At 37.4% G+C, this 22597-nt stretch overlaps 1 long non-coding RNA gene across 1 annotated transcript in view; it reads right to left on the bottom strand.

Annotated features, from left to right (window-relative positions):
- LOC108484475 (uncharacterized) overlaps positions 1-22597 on the bottom strand; it is a 46431-nt gene that overhangs the window by 8755 nt on the left and 15079 nt on the right. The window lies entirely within an intron of this gene.

The following is a 22597-nucleotide window of genomic DNA, read 5'->3' as shown; positions in this document are numbered from 1 at the left end:
CTCGGTGAGAACAAAATTTTTGAGTGGATTTGATTAAAGATGCCGAATGAAAGTAAAAGTAATCCGTGAAAATCTGAAGATAGCCTCCGATCGTCAGAAGTCGTACGCGGATCTGAAACGAAAAGACATTGAGTATCAAGTGGGAGATAAAGTGTTTCTTAAAGTTTCGCCTTGGAAAAAGATACTCAGATTTGGCCGTAAAGGCAAATTGAGCCGAGGTTCATCGGGCCATATGAGATATCCGAACGAGTCGGTCCAGTTGCGTATCGTTTGATTTTGCCCCCTGAACTTGAAAAGATTCACGACGTCTTTCATGTTTCGATGCTTCGACGCTATAGGTCTGATCCGTCGCACGTAATTAGTCCATCAGAGGTTAAAATTCAAGCCGATATGAGTTATGAAGAAGAACCGATTCGTATCCTAGCTCGTGAAGTGAAGGAGTTGCGAAACAAAAGGGTTCCGTTAGTAAAAGTGTTATGGCTCAAACACGGGATGGAAGAAGCTACTTGGGAACCCGAGAACTCTATGAAGGAGCGATACCCAAACCTATTTACGGTAAGATTTTGGGGACGAAAATTTCTTAAGTGGGGAGAGTTGTGACACTTTAAACGACCCTAGTCGGAATGTGGTTTCGGGACCACAAAACCGAGGCATAAAAATAATTTGATATTTATTTTGATGCCTATAATATGTGTTAACTCATGTGTGACATTTTGATGCTTTAATTTAGAGTTATAAATGTGAATTTCACTAGAAAGGACCTAGTAGAAAACTTTGAAAGTATGATGGGAAATGTATGATGACTAATTAAAGCATGCATGCAAAACAATGGCCTTGCATGTCAAATACCCCTTTTACAAGTGATGGCCGGCCATGACAAGGAGTATGGGCTAAACATGTCATGAAACATGTTTTGTTGGTGCATTAGGGGAACAATAAACAAATAAGCATAGGTAGTAAAGAAAGAAAAAAACGTGTGTGTGGTGAAACCCCCCATTGCCGTACATGGAAGAAAAGAAAAGAAAAAATTTTGCTCATCCATTTCATTCTCTCTTGACCGAAAATACTAGAGGGAAGGGAGGAATTTTGCTTCATGCTTGGGTTGGAAGAGGATTAGGAAGAGGTTTGGCTATATTTGCATCAAGATTAAGGTATGTTTGATGTTGTGCCATGAGATTCATGCATGTTTTTGGTTGCTAACTTGATGTTCTTATTAGCCCATGGTTCAAATCTTTGTTATATCATGGGGATGGTATTTGGCCAAGGTGGATTTTGAGTTAATGCCATTGCATGTTAAATATGAAGCTTGATGATGATACATGTGATGGTGGATTGAGGACTCTTAGATTTTCTTTGAGCATTTTGAATGATATACTAAGTTCTTTGTGTAATCGTGACCAAAATTATGGTGTTGTGATGTATTTGGCCATGGTACATCCCCAAGTGTGATTTATGCTCTTTGCATGGAGAGTAAGATTTGTGTTTCGAAATCATGTTCATGTTTAGTTACAATCAACTTGAGATTCGGCTCTAGCATACATATATGTATATATGTTTGAGCATGATGTATTGGTATGACGTATATACTATCTTAAGGTATATACTTATTTATGATGATGTTTTGGTTATGAAGGAAATGATAGATGTGTATTGAGTTACAATATGGAAAGGTATTAGTTAGTAATGTATGCTGTTTTTGTGTGGTAATAAGTGCATAAATGGTCTCAACATAGACATGTATATTCGGCCACATGAAGGGAAATTGGTGAGCATGTATTCGGTTAGAGGCAACCATATTGAAGCCTTATCTTGGCTTAGATTGTTGACTAAATGGGTAATAAGTGAGGATGGTTGCCGAATATACAAACATACATATGCATGTGTAATTGAATTATGAATGTTTAGCAAGATAGTTAAACTAGTTGATTTATTGATTAAGCTCAAGGAGTTAAAGAAGGAGAATCAAGCAAGGGAAAGGCGAAGGTCATCGAGTAGCCGACTTGGACTATTTTACCCAACACAAGGTAAGTCATTAAGCATATATTTGATATTGCTTAAATGATTGTAATATCTATGCAATTGTGTTTAATGAGATGAAATATATACAAATGTATGTGTATGAAAAGATGATAATGTTGAGCGTAAAAAGATAGTGAAATGTGTAGGAAGTTTGCTTGGCACTAAGTGTGCGAGAAATAGATGTGTACGGTGATTTAGATTGGCACCGAGTGTGCGAGCTTGTAATGTACGGCACTAAGTGTACGAGTTTGGACTATATGGCACTATGTGTGCGGGCTTGAATCATATGGCACTAAGTGTGCGTGATTGAGTATTAAGCACTATGTGTGCGAACTCTACACATATCTCCGATTGAACATTTATATGGAGGCGTGATTTTATCGAGATGAGTATGGACAGCGAAAAGAGTAAGTATCTTGAGTTCATGGCTAATAGATGCTATGTTCATGCTCGGGTGGAGTTGGTAAGATTTAAATTTATGTGATGATTTCAATTGCATTCCGTAAATAAGGTATCGTGGAATAGATGAAAGTTCATTTGATTGCATGATTGTTGCGGAAATGAAATGATGTATGGAAATTGCTTCAAATATCCTATTGAACAGTATATGAAATGTAAATGTATGACTTGGTATGAGATTGATCCGAAAGATCTAAGGAATTATGGTATAGTTCGGTATGGCTGGAACATTTGGCCTTGTTTCATCATTTCATTTTATGATAATTGTATTAATGGATGGTTGTGGAATGCTTATGACTTACCAAGTTATAAACTCACTCGGTGTTTTCTTGTCACCCATTTTAGGTTCCTTGGGCTCGTCTCCTTTTGGGTGTTCAGAATCACAACGAAGTCATCACACCGGCGAGCAATCTTTGGTATTATCTTCTTAGTCGACTTAGGAGAACATTTGGCATGTATGAGCTATTTTGTTTTGTTAAATTTTGGGTTGTAAACTTTAAGCCATGTGAAAATGGCCTATGTGGTCGTTTGAGTGGGATGCTAGAATCTATAGCCACGAGTCTTAGAAACCTTAATTTTGATAAGGTGGCCATAATTTGTGTCACGTATGATGGATGAGTAGTAAGACTAAGGAAGGATTCATGAAATTGGCATAGTCTCTGCAGTAACTGTTGCGGACAGCAGCAGTGATATGAGATCAAAAATCACTAAAAATAGTAGAAGTGGAATTAATAGCTAAAAAATTACGTACTCGAAGCTTGATGGGTCTATTTTCATATGGACGAAACAAAACGACCATATGAGCTGTATTTTAAGAGATATTAAAGTTCTCGTGAAACAGGGCCAGAACGGTTTCTGGATCCCCTGTTCCGACTTTGGAAAATCATTGTAAATTAACCAGAGATAATTAGGAGTCATACCATATATGTGTAGATTCCTCTCTGAGTCTAGTTTCTATAGAAACAAACGGCATCAGTATTGAAGCCCTGTAGAGGGAGATATCCAATTCGTAACGTACAAAGGTCAGTGTAGTCGATCCCTGCAACAGGGGAGACTTTAACTAATAAACTGTACTAATTGGCTCGACAAAAAAATTCTAGAAAAAAATCTGTAGATGGACATATGAGTCTAGTTTCAGGAAAAAATTACGAAACTGATTTTCGAGTTGTAAAACTCAAGATATGATTTTTGAAGCAACTAGTACACAGATTGGCAGCTTGTCTAGGAAATTCTCAATAAGTGGTTTGAAGTCTGTTAACACCTCGTGTTCGACTCCGGCGACGGTCTCGGGTTCGGGGTGTTACATCCAGCATAATACATCCATGACCCATTTTCATACCTTGATTATTTTTCAAATTAATCCCTCAAATAGAGAGATTATGTAATATCCTGATTTTGGGCCTAATCGGAATAGTGGTTTCGTGACCACAAAATCCGAGATATAAATAATTATTTTATGATTATTTTAAGGTCTATGATATGATTGCATGATTGTGTGAAAATTTCGTGAAGAAATTTTATGCATAAAGTGCTTAATTTGAAATTTGGGACTAAATTGAATAAATTGCAAAACTTGTGTTCTAGAAGTATTTTGCATAAAATTGAATTAGATTATTAATTAGAGGTCCTTAAAGAGTAATTTTACCAATTTCTAAGTCTATGGACAAAAATTGGACATGGATGGAATTTTGGAAAGTTTAGTAGTAAGGGCATTTTGGTCATTTAGGGTAAAATGAATTAAAATACAAAATTAAAAGCCAATTTTGCTCATCTTCAACCCCATGGCCGAATATAGCAAGGAGAAACCATGGCTAGGGTTTTCAAGCTTCCAAGCTCGATTGTAAGTCCGTTCTAGCCTCGTTTTTAATGATTTTTACGTTTTTGGAGTCCCTTAGCTCGATTTAGCTTATGCTAGCAATAATTTAACCTAGGGTTTATATTTGGAAAAATACCCATAGGTGAAATTTGTGTATTTTGGTGTTTTATGATAGAATATGATGTTTTAAATTATGTTAGACAACTTATGCTACTCGGTTTTAAGTGAAAACGAGCAAAAGGGCTTAATCGGTAAAAATACCTAATAGTCATAAGTACATGTTAGAGTGAGAATTTGATGTTGCCATAGAAGGAAAAATGATCAGCATGTCATAAAACATAAGAAAATAGGCTGAATTTTAATTTACGAGCTTTGGGGCAAAAGTGTAAATATGCAAAAGTTTAGGGGCAAATTGTAATTTTTCCAAAATATGATTTTGGGTCAATTTGAATAATGTGAGTCCTAATTAGACTATATTTTAAATGATAGAGCAAGGAAAACTGAAATTGGGCTAAAATGGGGAAAATACCAAGTGGTGGACGAAATGGTAAAATAGCCATTTTCATATACGAGGTAAGTTCATATGTAAATGTTGGTAACATAGTTATTATTTTAAATGTTTTAATGTTTTTAAATGATATGATAATTATTATGAAATATTATACTTGTGATAATTGTTTGATAATATGTCAAATTATGTGATATACTTGGAAAATATGAAATACTACCGAGTATCGGTATCGGCATTCCGTAGAAGATGGTTGAGACACATGATTGGGAAAAGGTCCGTTGAACCTTAGGAATGGATTAGGATACAAGTGACATGTCACTGGGATATTTGGGCATCCGAACTCGTTGAGTTGAGTCCGAGTTCACTTATGGATGCGAGCGTCCAACTCGTTGAGTTGAGTCCGAGTTCGTGAGATGTAACTATGCATCCGAACTCGTTGAGTTGAGTCCGAGTTCACTTATGGATGCGAACGCCGAGCTCGTTGAGTTGAGTCCGAGTTCACTTATGGGCGGGTTACATGGTAGCTTGGCTACATATGTGGCACTTATGTGCAAACTTTCCATGTATCCGAATTATATTCGATGTGTTCAACGGGTAAAGTTCTACTCAAATGGAGGAATACTCAAGATGAAAGGGACGTATTGGTAAGTGTTGTGAAATGGATACTTTGAACAGGTATGTACTTAACCCTCGGGTTGAAAACTCGATATAACAACAATATGGTAAGATGATAAATGAAAAGGTGATATGAATGTCTTGGTGATGATTATGCAAATGATGTTTTATGTTTGCTTATATGGTTATGTTACTTGCTATTTGCATGTGAGCTTACTAAGCATTTATGCTTACTCCCTCTTTTTCATTCCTTGTAGTGTTGACAAGCCAGCTCGGAAATCGAAAACGGTCGGAGGCACGCTCACACTATCCGTATACCATCTTGGCATAATGGCTTGTATATTTTGAGTATGGCATGTATAGCATTATAATCATTTTGTATATATGGTCTTATGATATGGTTATTGAGTGGTATGGAAATAGAAATGCTTGGTAATGATTAGCCATTGGAATGGCTAATCATGATCATATTTGGTATTATGTATGTCAAATTGCTAGCTAATCCATGGAAACCATGAAATAGGTAAAATTTACCATAAAATAGATTCAGACAGCAGCAGTGACGTGAGTTTAAAAATCACTAAAATAGTAGAAATGGAATTAAATAATGAATAAGTTATGGAATCAAAGCTTGATGAGTCTATTTTCATATGGAATAAGCGAAACAGGTATATGAGCTATATTTTATGAGATGTTTAAATTTTTGTGAAACAGGGCCAGAGCGATTTCTGGATCCCCTGTTCTGACTTTGGAAATTCACCATAAATTTTACAAAGATAATTAGAAGTCATGCTTTATATGTACAGATTCCTTATTGAGTCTAGTTTTATTAGAGATAAACGGCATAGTCATTGAAGCTCTGTACAGGAGATATCTGATTCGTAATACACTGAGGTCAGAGTAGTTGAACCCTGAAACAGGGGAGACTTTAACTAATAAACTGTACTAATTGGCCCAACCAAAATTCTAGAAAAAATTAGTAGATATATATATGAGTCTAGTTTCAGGAAAAATTTACGGAATTGGATTTCGAGTTTCGTAACTCGAGATATGATTTTTAAAGCGACTGTGATGCAGTTAGCCAGCTTGTCTGGAAATTTTTAAAATGAATTGTATGAGCTGTTTAATTAATGAATTAAGTCCGTTAACACCTTGTGTTCGACTCCGGAAACGGTCTCGGGTACGGGGTGTTACAGATTAAGCTATCTCGATTCTAAAAACACCAAAATTACTAAAAACGAGACAAATAAACTTACCCAGTTAGCCTTTGAAACCTTTTGTTCTCTCTCCTAAGGTTTTCAAGTGTTTTTAGGTTGAAGATGATGAAAATAAGATGATATAATTCCTTTCCATCTTTTAATTAATCATGTATTTTGGTATTTCCAATTTAGTCCCTTATCTATTTCTATAATTCCATGGATGAGTCACCATAAAAATCTACATACCTTTATTAATGGTCTAATTACCATATAAGAACCTTAACTTTTAAATTCCATAATTATTTGATCCTTATAGCTACTAGAATTCAACTTTCACATTTTATACGATTTAGTCCTCGTAATTAGGCACTAATTCGATAAAATTTTCATATCAAAATTTTCACACGTTATTTCTATCATATTATGGGCCATATGGTAAAAAAATAAATATATTTTGAATCATATTTGTGGTATTGAAACCACTGTTCCGATTTCACTGAAAAATGAGCTGTTACAATTTGAAGTTAGTTATTTGATTTTAATATTGCATACGTGATTATTCCTCTACAAATTATTATTCTATTTTGCCACAGCCTGATTCATATAGTTTATAGTAATAGCTTAACCGAATTAATCCTGTTTTATCCTTGAGGAGATGATCTTATTTACTATTTTATTACTTTATTCGACGTGTATACTTGCACATTCGCATATTATATTCACACGCAACGCCTGCTTTCCAATTAATTCCTTAGTAAGGTGCTAATAATAGGTGAAAAATATAGCAAACAATTTAATCTGTGTGGCAAAAGACATTTGTACAAATGTGTCCATTTATAGCTTAACTTATACTTAAACCAAATGGTTTGGCCATTACTCTAGCTTTTCTAGCTCCAACTACAGTTATGAAGGTGGTGGCTTGCCAAAAATCTTTGCTTTTTTTTATGCTATTTTCCTCTTCTACTTGTTTCATTTATAATCACTTTATTTGTTCAGGAATAGTTTCTTTTTAAAACTCCAAGAAGTTAAGAAATATCAATTTCAACAGGGATTTTACTGGAACGTAGTCATTGTAATAGAGTATTAATGTTAAGTTGTTTAATTTGCATTTTTAAAATCGATTCTTCAATTGTGATTTACTGTGACAGCCCAAAATTGACCCTAGTCGGGATGTGGTTTCGGAACCACAAAACTGAGGCACAAAAATAATTTAAAATTTATTTTGATGCCTATGATATGTGTTAATTTGTGTGTGACATTTTTGATGTTTCGATTTAGTGTTATAAATGCGAATTTCACTAGAAAGGACCTAGTAGTGAACTTTGAAAGTATGATGGGGAAATGTGTGATGACTAGTTGCTCATGCATGCAAAAATAAGGATTTGCATGTCAAATTTCCCCCAACATGAAGTGGCCGCCATGGCAAGAGAGGATGGGCAAAACATGTCATGAAACATGTTCTGTTGGTGCATTAGGGAGAAATAATAAACAAAGGTGTATGGGTAAGAAAAGAATGAAAAAAAAATGTGTGTGAGGGTGGTATTCCCCCCCCCCCATTGTCGTGAGTTGTAGAGAAAGAAAGAAAAATTTTGTTCATCCTTTCTTTGAGCCAAAACTAAGGAAGAAGGAGGATTTTTGCTTCATGCTTGGTTTGGAAGAGATCTAGAAGGAGATTTGGCTAAGTTTGCATCAAGATTAAGGTATGTATGAGGTTGTGTTAGGAGTTTCATGCATGTTTTGGTTGCTAACTTGATGTGCATGTTAGCCATGGCTCAAATCTTTGTTATGCCATGGAAATGGTATTTGGCCAAAGTTGTTATGGTGATAAAGCCATTGCATGCTAAGTGTGAAGCTTGATGATGATGCATGCAATGATGGATTGTCTACTTTTGAGTAAGATTTTGAGTTTCTTTTGTTTAATCATGATTGAAGTTGAAAAGGGCATGATTGTCATATTCGCCATGATGCATTCATGAGCATGGTTCATGCTTCTTGCATGTTAGTTAAAATTTGTGTTTTGGATGGCTATGGACACCTTGAAATTCGCCATGCTCATATATGTATATATATGTTTGCACATGATGTTTTGGTTATGAACTAAGTGATGAATATGGTTGTTTAAAGAAGAAGATGTTGAAGAATGATTGTGAAATTGCAAGCACATTCGGCCTAGCACACATATGAGTGCTTGATGCTATATTATAAGTTTTGAGCTACAATATGCAAAGCATTAACTAGTAAAATGCATGCTGTTTTTGTGAGGTATTAAGTGCATAATTGGCCTCAACATGAACATGGATATTCGGCCTTGGGTAGCCTATTGAAGGCCTTAGCTTTTCCTTGATGCTCGAATAAATTGTATTGAATTGCTTGATGTAGTATAAAATGTGCATGACCATTGTGTATTCAAGCTAAAGAGTGGCCATATGACCATTTAAACTCCTTGTCATATTCGCCATAAGCTAGCACAATGAGGTTTTAATAAATTGAATTTGTTTGAATTAGCTCAAGAGCTAAGAGGGCCACAATTGGACAAGGGGAAGGAAAAAGTGATCGAATAGCCGTAAAAAGCCGTGCGACAACATCCGAGGTAAGTCCTCAAGAAGTGACCTTAATTGAATTATGTGGAATGAAATATGGATGTATTGATTATTGATTTATGTGTGTATGAGTATTCGAATAATACCCGGCTAAGTCCCGGGCGGTTATGCTAGTGATTATAATTGTGTTTGAGCCTTAGTAACGAGAATGAAATATGTATGTCCAATGATTATTGATGTATGTGTGCATGAGAAATTGAATGATATCCGGCTAAGCCCCAAGACAATTATGCTGGAAATTATAACCGGGTTAAGACCAAGGCAATGGTGCTAGTGGTGATATCCGGCTAAGACCAAGGCATTCGTGCGAGTCATTCTATCCGGCTAAGACCCTAAGGCATTTGTGCAATCGTGATATCCGGGTTAAGTCCCGTGAGGCCTTGGTGCGGGTTACCATATCCGGCTATGTCCCAAGGCGTTTGAACGAGTAGCTATATCCGGTTAAGCTCCAAAGGTATGTGATTTGAAAATTATAAGCTTGCTGGAAAATTTCAGCTAATACACTTGTGAAATTTCCCAATAACAAGGTAAGTGTGGTGTGTGCTTTGCGCGCTAGGAGTAAGAGCGTATGCATATCCGCTCCTATGATGGAACGAGTTATCGGTCTTAACGAAGCCGTTATTTGTGTATGAACCTAAGAGTTGGGATGGTGAAGTAAGTATGATTATGTGAATGTGTATTAGTGAAATGATGTATTTGGTTATGTGAATGTAATGCTTTAATTAAAGCTGATTTTGTTCCTTGAGACTTACTAAGCATAAAAATGCTTACCCGTTGCTTTGGCTCTCTGTCTTATAGATTTGCTCGATAGCAATCGGATTCGGGATCATTAAAGTCAAGTCATCCACACTATCAACGCCTCTATTTTGGTATAAATTTTGTTTGAACTTTGAAATGGCATGTATAGGACTACCCCTTGTTGGTTTAAAATGTGGTGATGTATATGTATACGGCCATGCTAAAAATGGCTCGTAAAAGGAAGCATGAACTTAGACTATTTGTGGTTTGTATGTATATATATGGTGTCATGATGTGATTATGGATTGGAAATGAGAGTGTTGGTCACATGATCAGCGATTGGTATGGTTAAAATGATCATATATGAACCTATGTATGGCAAGACTAGTTGGTTCATGGAGACTACAAAATAGGTAAGACCTACCTTAAAAACAGATGCTGCCAGCTGCAGTGACGTGAATGTGAAAAATCACCAAAATTTGTAGGAATGGTATTAAATAGTGAATAAGCTATGTAAATGAACCTTGATGAGTCTATTTCCATATGGAAGAAACGAAATGGTCATAGGAGTTACATGTTAAGAGATATCAAAGCTATTGTGAGACAGGGCCAGAACGGTTTCTGGGTCCCCTGTCGTAACTTTAAAAATTTACTATAAATTATCCAGAAATAATTAGGAGTCATGCCTTATATGTACAGATTCCATTTTGAGTCTAGTTTCATTAGAAACAAACGGCACCAGTATTAAAGCCCTGTACAGAGAGATATTCAAGTTATAATGCGCGAAGGTCAGAGCAGTCTATCCCTGTAACATGGGTGACTTTAACTAATAAACTGTACCAATTGGCCCAACCAAAAATTCTAGAAATAAATCCATGGATGGATATATGAGTCTATATTCAGGGAAAATTTACGAAACCAGTTTCCGAGTTTTGAAACTCGAGATATGATTTTTAAGGCGACGGTGATGCAGTTTTCCAGCCTGACTGGAAATGTCAAATTGGTGGGCAAAACATGTGAACTTGGCTTGTCAACCCCTCGTGTCCGACACCGGCGATGGTCTCGGGTTCAGGGTGTTACAATTTTATTGGTATCAGAGCCACGGTTTAGTCGATTCTAGGACTACCGTGAGGTGTTTGGGGTCTAGCTATACATGCCATTAAATGATGAATCGATAGTGTGGTGATTTCTGACAATTTGACTTTGAGTTTGTTTATAGCAATGGATCCCGATCCCAGCCGAGCAATAGCTGATGATGGGGAGAGTGTGGCGCCTTCTCCCGCACAAGGGACAGCGCTGGCGGACTCTCAACCTATGGCCAGCAATCCGAATGATGAGGCTAGGCAAGCCTTTTATAGTGTGATGAACGAATGGTTTAACCAATACATTCGAACTAACACGGCTGTTCCACAACCTCCATTCCCGACAAATGCAACCCCAAGACCTACAATACCTCCGTGAATCGACCAAATAAGGTCAAGTAAGCCCCCAGTCGATAGGATTCGAAAACATGGGGCCACTGAATTTAAAGCTACGGATGATGATGATGCCGAACGAGCTGAATTTTGGTTGGACAACACTATCCGGGTGCTCGATGAGCTATCTTGTACACCCGATGAGTGCTTAAAGTGTACCATCTCCTTGCTACGTGATTCCGCCTACTATTGGTGGAGTACTCTGACTTCTGTGGTGCCTAGAGAGCAAGTGACTTGGGAATTCTTTCAAACCGAGTTCCGAAAAAAGTATATCGATCGAGATTCATCGACCAAAAGCGAAGGGAATTTCTTGATCTTAAGCAAGGTTCTATGTCGATTCATCGACTACTGAACGAAAATTTGTGAGGCTTAGCCGATCGCGAGAATGCATTTCGTCCGAAGCTATTATGTAAACGCTCGAGGATGGGCTGAATGATGATATAAGGATGTTCGTTGGCATTCTCGAAATACGAGAGTTCGTAGTACTTGTTGAGCGAGCTTGTAAAGCCGAAGAGCTTAGAAAGGAGAAACAAAAAGCTGATGTGGGAACTGGAGAATTCCGAAAGAGGTCCTCGGGAAAGTCTCTTCAACAGGCATCGAAGAGATTTTGAGATGATGTGAACCGGTCTAGAGGCGCTTTGGGCTTTTCTAGACGAGGACGCGATCGACCCCCTGTGACCACACGAGTCACTTCAATCGCCAGTGGTGGAAATGATCGCCGAGAGAGGGCGGAGTGTCAACATTGTGGCAAATGACATTCGGGGAGCTGTTGGTTTCGTGATCGCTCCTGCTATAAGTGTGGATCGGCCGACCACTTTATGAAGGATTGCCCGAGGATGCTTGAAATGAATGTGAGTCGAGTGGAAACCCGGTGCTACCACCGCCGAGGTAGGCCACCTAGAAATATGGGCAATGTCGGTGACGGTCGAGAGGATCTAGAGATGCTACCATCGATCTGAGGCTCGTGCTCCTGCGAGGACTTATGCCATACGCCGCACGCCGAGGATGCCGCCTCTCCGGATGTCATTACGGTGCTTTCACTCTTTTCAATACTAATGTGATTGCTTTGATTGACCTGGTTCTACTCAATCTTATATATGTGAGACCTTAGCATCCAAGAAGACTTTGCCTATTGAGTCTCTGAGTTTGTAATTCGGTGTCAAACCCTTGGGTCATTACGTGCTTGTCAACAAAGTGTGCAAGAAAAGTCCCCTAGTGTTCCGAGGTTCTTGTTTCCCGGCGGACTTGATGCTTTTGCCGTTCGATGAATTCGACGTTATTCTTGGTTTGGATGGGTTGACCATGCACGATGCGGTCGTAAATTGCAAAAGCAAGACTATCGATTTGAGGTGCGCGAATAACGAGATAATTCGGGTTGAGTCTACGGACTTAAAGGAGTTGCCACCGTAATATCGCAATGTTGGCCCGGAAATATGTAAGAAAAGGGTGCGGCGTACCTTGCGTATGTGCTCGATGACAAGGAATCGAAAAGAAACCCGAATCTCGCCGTGGTTTGTGAATACCGGATGTTTTCCACAAGAATTGCCGGTTTACCACCGCTCGAGAAATAGAATTTGGCATCGAATTGGTACCGGTACCACTCAATTTCGATAGCTCCGTGTCGTATGGCACCAACGAATTAAAGGAGTTGAAAGCTCGGTTGCAAGAATTGGTGGATAGAGGTTTTGCTCGCCTGAGTTGTTCGCCTTGGGGTGCGCCGGTGTTGTTTGTGAAAAGAAGGATGGAACCATGCGGTACAGTATATCGACTATCGTCGACTTAATAAAGCGACGATAAAGAACAAATATCCGCTGCCACGTATTGATGACTTGTTCGATCAACTCAAGGGAGCCTCGGTGTTCTCGAAAATAGATTTGAGATCGGGCTATTATCAATTGCGAATCCGAGATTCGGACGCACCCAAGACCGCCTTGAGCGAGATATGGTCACTATGAGTTCCTAGTGATGCCGTTTGGGCTCACTAATGCCCCTACGGTATTTATGGATTTAATGAATCGGATCTTCGCACCATATTTGGATCGATTCGTAGTCGTGTTCATTGATGACATCTTGGTCTATTCAAGAAATGAGACCGAACATGCTGAACACCGCGGTTAGTCTTGTAAATTTTACGGGATAAGCAATTATATGCTAAGTTCACAAGTGTGAGTTCGTTAAGAGAGGTTAGCTTCTTGGGTCATGTGGTATCTGATCCGGTATTCGAGTCGACCGAATAAAATTTCAGCCATACTTAATTGGAAGCCTCAGAGAAATATTACCGAGGTTCAAGCTTTTTGGGGCTTGCTTGTTATTACCGACGATTTGTAAAGGCTTCTCAACGATAGCCACGCCGATGACGGCTACTCCAAAAGGATGTTAAGTTCGAATGGACGGAGAAATGCCAAAAAGTTTCGATCAACTGAAAACTTATTTGATGAAGCCCCCAATTTAGTGTAAACCGAGTCCCAAGCAAAGAGTTTGTCATCTATAGCGACGCCTCCCTACTTGGGTTAGGTTGTGTATTGATGCAAGAAGGTCGAGTTGTGGCCTATGCGTCGAGGCAATTAAAGCCACACGAGAAAAATTATCCGACCCATGATCTTGAATTGGCCGCCATCGTATTCGCCTTAAAGATTTGGCGACATTACTTATTTGGTGAAAGGTGCCATGTGTACTCGGATCACAAAAGTCTCAAATATTTGATGACCCAAAGAGACTTAAATCTGACAAAGACGTTGGCTCGAGCTGTTAAAGGATTATGAGCTGGTCATTGACTATCACCCGGGAAAGGCGAATGTGGTTGCGGATGCCTTGAGTCGTAAATCATTATTCGCTTTACGAGCGATGAACGTGCACTTGTCTGTTCGATCCGATAGTGTGTTAGTAGCTGAATTGAAAGCCAAACCACTATTGATACATCAAATTCGAGAAGCTCAAAAAGTCGACGACGAGTTGGCTGCAAAACGGGCTGAGTGTGTTCCGAACAAGGACTCGGAATTTCAAATCGACGATGACGATTGTTTGAGGTTCAAAAGTCGTCTGTGTGTTCCAAAGAATTCGGAACTCATTTCGATAATTCTGAATGAAGCCCATTGTAGCCGAATGGCAATCCACCCGGGGAGTACGAAGATGTACAATGATTTGAAACGTCGGTTTTGGTGGCATGGTATGAAGCGAGACATCTCCGACTTTGTTTCGAGATGTTTAATATGTCAACAAGTGAAAGCGGAACATCAGGTGCCTTCAGGATTACTTCAGCCAATCACGATACCCGAGTGGAAATGGGATCGAGTCACAATGGACTTTGTATCCGGACCGCCATTGTCGACAAGTAAGAAGGATGCGGTTTGGGTCGTGGTAGATAGATTGACTAAGTCGGCCCACTTTGTCCCCGTCGCACGGATTTTCAATGGACAAATTAGCGAATTGTACGTTTCTCGATTGTGAGATTACACGGGTGCCTATTTCCATCGTGTCGGATAGAGATCCGAGATTTACCTCACGATTTTGGAAAAAGTTGCAAGAAGCTTTGGGTACCAAGTTGCATTTCAAGACCGCCTTTCACCCCCAAACCGATGGTCAATCCGAGCGGATAATTCGGATACTTGAGGATATGTTAAGATGTTGCGTCCTCGAGTTTAGTGGTTCATGGGAACGGTATTTGCCGTTGATTGAATTCGCTTACAACAACAGCTTTCAATCAAGTATTAAGATGGCACCCTACGAGGCCTTGTACGGTCGTAAATATCGTACACCATTGTTTTGGACTGAGCTCGGTGAAAGCAAGATTTTCGGGGTGGATTTGATTAGAGATGCTGAACAGAAAGTGAAAGTAATCCGCGAAAGTCTGAAGATAGCCTCCGATCGTCAGAAGTCGTACGCGGATCTGAAGCGTAAGGATATCGAGTATCAGATGGGTGATAAAGTGTTTCTCAAGGTATTGCCTTGGAAAAAGATACTCAGATTCGGCCGTAAGGGCAAGCTGAGCCCGAGGTTCATTGGGCCATATGAGATATCCGAGCGAGTCGGTTCGGTGGCATATCGTTTGATTTTGCCCCGAACTCAAAAGGTTCACGATGTCTTTCACGCTTCGATGCTTCGACGCTATAGATCCGATCCATCGCACGTGATTAGTCCATCGAAATTGAAATTCAAGCTAATATGAGTTATGAGGAAGAACCGATTCGTATCCCGTCACGAGAAGTGAAAGTGTTGCGAAACAAGCGGGTTCCATTGGTGAAAGTGTTATGGCTCAAGCACGGGATAGAAGAAGCTACTTGGGAGACCGAGAACTCTATGAAAGAGCGATATCCAAACCTATTTACGGTAAGATTTTCGAGGACGAAAATTTCTTAAGTGGGGAGAGTTGTGACACCCAAAATTGACCCTAGTCGGGATGTGGTTTCGGGACCACAAAACCGAGGCACAAAAATAATTTAAAATTTATTTTGATGCCTATGATATGTGTTAATTTGTGTGTGACATTTTGATGTTTCGATTTAGTGTTATAAATGCTAATTTCACTAGAAAGGACCTAGTAGTGAACTTTGAAAGTATGATGGGGAAATGTGTGATGACTAGTTGCTCATGCATGCAAAAATAAGGGATTTGCATGTCAAATTTCGCCCCCAACATGAAGTGGCCGGCCATGGCAAGAGAGGATGGGCAAAACATGTCATGAAACATGTTTTGTTGGTGCATTAGGGAGAAATAATAAACAAAGGTGTATGGGTAAGAAAAGAATGAAAAAAAATGTGTGTGAGTGTGGTATGCCCCCATTGCCGTGAGTTGTAGAGAAAGAAAGAAAATTTTGTTCATCCTTTCTTTGAGCCAAAACTAAGGAAGAAGGAGGATTTTGCTTCATGCTTGGTTTGGAAGAGATCTAGAAGGAGATTTGGCTAAGTTTGCATCAAGATTAAGGTATGTATGAGGTTGTGTTAGGAGTTTCATGCATGTTTTGGTTGCTAACTTGATGTGCATGTTAGCCATGGCTCAAATCTTTGTTATGCCATGGAAATGGTATTTGGCCAAAGTTGTTATGGTGATAAAGCCATTGCATGCTAAGTGTGAAGCTTGATGATGATGCATGCAATGATGGATTGTCTACTTTTGAGTAAGATTTTGAGTTTCTTTTGTTTAATCATGATTGAAGTTGAAAAGGGCATGATTGTCATATTCGCCATGATGCATTCATGAGCATGGTTCATGCTTCTTGCATGTTAGTTAAAATTTGTGTTTTGGATGGCTATGGACACCTTGAAATTCGCCATGCTCATATATGTATATATATGTTTGCACATGATGTTTTGGTTATGAACTAAGTGATGAATATGGTTGTTTAAAGAAGAAGATGTTGAAGAATGATTGTGAAATTGCAAGCACATTCTGCCTAGCACACATATGAGTGCTTGATGCTATATTATAAGTTTTGAGCTACAATATGCAAAGCATTAACTAGTAAAATGCATGCTGTTTTTGTGAGGTATTAAGTGCATAATTGGCCTCAACATGAACATGGATATTCGCCTTGGGTAGCCTATTGAAGGCCTTAGCTTTTCCTTGATGCTCGAATAAATTGTATTGAATTGCTTGATGTAGTATAAAATGTGCATGACCATTGTGTATTCAAGCTAAAGAGTGGCCATATGACCATTTAAACTCCTTGTCATATTCGCCATAAGCTAGCACAATGAGGTTTTAATAAATTGAATTTGTTTGAATTAGCTCAAGAGCTAAGAGGGCCACAATTGGACAAGGGAAGGAAAAGTGATCGAATAGCCGTAAAAGCCGTGTGACAACATCCGAGGTAAGTCCTCAAGAAGTGACCTTAATTGAATTATGTGGAATGAAATATGGATGTATTGATTATTGATTTATGTGTGTATGAGTATTCGAATAATACCGGCTAAGTCCCAAGGCGGTTATGCTAGTGATTATAATTGTGTTTGAGCCTTAGTAACGAGAATGAAATATGTATGTCCAATGATTATTGATGTATGTGTGCATGAGAAATTGAATGATATCCGGCTAAGCCCCAAGACAATTATGCTGGAAATTATAACCGGGTTAAGACCAAGGCAATGGTGCTAGTGGTGATATCCGGCTAAGACCAAGGCATTCGTGCGAAGTCATTCTATCCGGCTAAGACCAAGGCATTTGTGCAATCGTGATATCCGGGTTAAGTCCCGTAGGCCTTGGTGCGGGTTACCATATCCGGCTATGTCCCGGCGTTTGAACGAGTAGCTATATCCGGTTAAGCTCAAGGTATGTGATTTGAAAATTATAAGCTTGCTGGAAAATTTCAGCTAATACACTTGTGAAATTTCCCAATAACAAGGTAAGTGTGGTGTGTGCTTTGCGCTAGGAGTAAGAGCGTATGCATATCCGCTCCTATGATGGAACGAGTTATCGGTCTTAACGGCCGTTATTTGTGTATGAACCTAAGAGTTGGGATGGTGAAGTAAGTATGATTATGTGAATGTGTATTAGTGAAATGATGTATTTGGTTATGTGAATGTAATGCTTTAATTAAAGCTGATTTTGTTCCTTGAGACTTACTAAGCATAAAAATGCTTACCCCGTTGCTTTGGCTCTCTGTCTTATAGATTTGCTCGATAGCAATCGGATTCGGGATCATTAAAGTCGAAGTCATCCACACTATCAACGCCTCTATTTTGGTATAAATTTTGTTTGAACTTTGAAATGGCATGTATAGGACTACCCCTTGTTGGTTTAAAAATGTGGTGATGTATATGTATACGGCCATGCGAAAATGGCTCGTAAAAGGAAGCATGAACTTAGACTATTTGTGGTTTGTATGTATATATATGGTGTCATGATGTGATTATGGATTGGAAATGGGAGTGTTGGTCACATGATCAGCGATTGGTATGGTTAAAATGATCATATATGAACCTATGTATGGCAAGACTAGTTGGTTCATGGAGACTACAAAATAGGTAAGACCTACCTTAAAAACAGATGCTGCCAGCTGTAGTGACGTGAATGTGAAAAATCACCAAAATTTGTAGGAATGGTATTAAATAGTGAATAAGCTATGTAAATGAACCTTGATGAGTCTATTTCCATATGGAAGAAACGAAATGGTCATAGGAGTTACATGTTAAGAGATATCAAAGCTATTGTGAGACAGGGCCAGAACGGTTTCTGGGTCCCCTGTCGTAACTTTAAAAATTTACTATAAATTATCCAGAAAGAATTAGGAGTCATGCCTTATATGTACAGATTCCATTTTGAGTCTAGTTTCATTAGAAACAAACGGCACCAGTATTAAAGCCCTGTACAGAGAGATATTCAAGTTATAATGCGCGAAGGTCAGAGCAGTCTATCCCTGTAACATGGGTGACTTTAACTAATAAACTGTACCAATTGGCCCAACCAAAAATTCTAGAAATAAATCCATGGATGGATATATGAGTCTATATTCAGGGAAAATTTACGAAACCAGTTTCCGAGTTTTGAAACTCGAGATATGATTTTTAAGGCGACGGTGACGCAGTTTTCCAGCCTGACTGGAAATGTCAAATTGGTGGGCAAAACATGTGAACTTGGCTTGTCAACCCCTCGTGTCCGACACCGGCGATGGTCTCGGGTTCAGGGTGTTACATTTACCTAGTAAACTTTTTCATTTATTGATTATCTGACTACTTGGAAATGTGTTGTGAATAATAATATGAGTATAGGGTCTCACATATCGAGTTTTCTAACTTGTTAAGCGAGGATTTTCCAAGAGGATCTGTTGGTTTCTGTTTAAGGTTTCTTTACATGTAAGGTTCCTTTTAAAGTCTTTGCCTACAATGTTTAATTACTTTTTATGTTATTTTCACTGACAGGAACTTGTTGAAATTCGAGTAATTCTTCTTTTTTTTTGGTGTTTTCGATTGAAAAACAACATCACAAAGATTTGTTGGCTCCTGAAAGTAACTCAGCTAGTGATTTATAGTATCTTTATGCTACATTGTATAGGTTTCGAGTCAAAGTGGAATGAACTGTGAAGGGCTTGAAACTTATTAAATGTGTTAAATCTTTAAATATAAATAAAATACATTACATTAAATCTATATTATTTGTTTTACTTTTACATGAGATCCTTTTATTATACATGTCTAACGGCACAAAAATAATTTGTAATTAATGAAAATATGTCAAAAAATATATATACAATATAACAATTTCATCATTTCTTTTGCTACATTTCAACATCTGTCTCTAAGTAAAAATATTTGAGACAAGAGAAAACATGTATTTTCCATTTTTTAAATTATTCTTTAAGTAATATATATTATGACATATAAATTAATGACATCATGTAACTTTTTCTTAATGTATGAACATTATGTTTGGATGTAAAATATAATTCTCAAGCTATTTATTACTTCTAATCTTTTGTTTTTTAGAGGATAATTAAATTATTTATTTCACTAATGATATTTTAACACATCTTTAAAAAATATGATTAAATTATTTATTTTATTAAATTATGTTTAATAATAATCCTATTAAAATTTAATAACAATAACAATAACAATAATAATCTATTTAAAAATTTCTACTCAAGGTACTCTAGTCATTTCAACTTTTTTTCTTATGCTATTACAGCTCTATTTGATTCAAACGTATACAAGAATGCTATTACAGTTTTATTCCATTCCATTTAATCAAACAATTGAATTATCGATTATGACTTTATTCCATAACAGCTTTATTTCATTATGGTGAACCAAACATGATGTAATAGTATTTTATTTTTATGTTAACATTAAATTTACATTATTTTTATTTCTTTTAAAAACATTGATAAACACTATTAATTTGTGTACGGTGAGTATGCAAATATACATATACAAAAAAACAAAATAGGAAAATTGACTTTGTTGGCATTGTTTTTTTGATGACATTTGGCAAATCAATTAATCCTCACATCAATTGGTAAATTCTTGCATTGATTTTAGTGTAATTACAATCCAACTTTATTACCGGTCATCTCCTCATTCATCTCATTTTCTAGATGGTTAATTACAGGAAAAAAATAGTTTGATTGTGTATTGATTTAATTTTGAATATATATTATGGAAATTGTTTTTTGAAAAATTCTCCTATCCTCATTCATCTCATACAATATTTTTTTTCAATTCATTTGATTTTTACTAAACATATGCATTGAATTTTTCAAATCAGAACTTTATATTTTCTTTAATTTTAGCTTTCCTAAAATTTGCACTATATAAAAATTATATTAAAATTTATCTTAATTTCATAATTATTCTTTTACTTATATAATTATATAAAATAGTTGATTATTAAAATTACAAACTAAAAATAGAATTTCATAAAATAAAAAAATTAAATAAAATATAAATATAACATTTATTTTTATCCAACCTATCGAGCTAGAAATAAGGAAAAATAGGTAACCTTACTTTTTTTATATTCTTTATTTTATATATGATAGCATACATACACATCATATCATAACATATCATATATATCATATATATATATATATAATAAAATAGAATTTTGAAATAACTTTATTGTATGGTTCAAATTTAAAACAATCATATTACATTTTTCTTTCTCTTTTGACACGCTTTCTCTATGTCTTTTGACATGCCTTTTGCTATTGCTAGCACTATTCTTCTTTTCTGTTCTATTTGTCGATCTTCTCTTTGTTTTGTTTTTTGGATTTGGTGTTTATGAAAGACTCAATAGCATATCTTTCTCTTGAAGATGAGAAAGAAGAGACCATTCACTTGGGGGTTGATGTGTCTGAACGTGAAACATCATATGCAAACTGTTATCTAGGAACATTTCTTACATTTAGTGTTGTTAATTTTCAAGCGATGAAATTGACGTTGGCTAATGTTTGGTGTCCTATAGGACGTGTTTCCATCTCGGATCTAGGGCACGAGCGATTTCTATTCCATTTTTATTTCGAAGTTGATGTGGTCAGAGTCAAAAGAAATGGTCCTTGGACCTTTAACTCTCATATTCTAGTATTACATCCACTTAAGGAGGGGGACGACCCTCTTTCTATTCCGTTATTTTGGGTGGAATTTTGGACGTAAATTTATGAACTACCGCTTGGATCCATGTTTGAAACTTTAGCTCGCCAATTGGGCAATTTTATCGGCACTTTTGTTGAGTATGATGTAGCAATAATTCAATTGGGTTATAAAAGAATAATGCGGGTAAGGGTGAGACTTGATGTTAGAAAACCATTAAGAATAAGGAAAAAAAAACTCACTATCCCGAATAGTGAGTCAATTTTTGTGCGATTTGAATATGAAAAGCTCATTTTATTTTGATTTCCCCATCGTAAGTTAGGGCATGGTGAAAGTTTTTGTCCAATTAGAGCCCACAGTCCGCGATAGAAATATATGTTTCGATGGACTATCTCTCTACAGGCCTAGTTAAGGAGAAATTCGGCTTGGAAGAGCAAATGGTTGGTGGAGGACAAAAGGGGTGATGGCTCCAAATCCGGTAACTCCATAAAATTTGCAGAAATGATATATTATGGGATTCCTTAATCGGGGCAAGTTAATCAGAGGGCTTATTCAGGATTTATTTCCAATTATTCTCTTCTTATAAATAAGGTGGTCAATGCACCTTTAGTTTTAGGCCAATTAAAAGTAGTCAATTTAGGTCAAGCGTCTAAAGACTGTGGCAACGATTATGACGTAGATATGGTTCACTACGAAGAGGAACATAGCCCAATAAAACACAGTGATGGGTTAAAACGACCCTGGGTTTGGTCAACTCCTTCAAGAGTTTCTTTTCATGAAGATTCGAATGAAGTACTAGGTACTCTGCTACAGGTACCTAACACTAATAGATTGGAAGGCCTGCTCCGAACACAATGAAGCTGCTTAGTTGGAACATTTTTGGCTTGGAGAGGTTTCAGATAGTTCGTCGTCTCCAGCATATGCTGACAAATATCAATCCCTTTGTAGTTTTCTTAATAGAGACAAAACTACAGGGTTCTACGATGGTGGAGGTAAGACGTAAATGTGGATTCCTGAATGGGATTAACGTTGACTCGAATGGTAGAAGTGGGGGTTTATCATTGGGTTGGCGTAATGATTGCAAGGTATCACGGTCTTTTTCGATGAGGCAGATTAATATGATGGTTGATGAAGATATAT

The sequence above is a fragment of the Gossypium arboreum genome, chromosome 6, assembly GCF_025698485.1.
Source record: "Gossypium arboreum isolate Shixiya-1 chromosome 6, ASM2569848v2, whole genome shotgun sequence".
NCBI lineage: Eukaryota > Viridiplantae > Streptophyta > Magnoliopsida > Malvales > Malvaceae > Gossypium > Gossypium arboreum.
The sequence above is the reverse complement of the archived record's forward strand: the minus strand, read 5'-3'. Positions and strand labels throughout refer to the sequence as shown.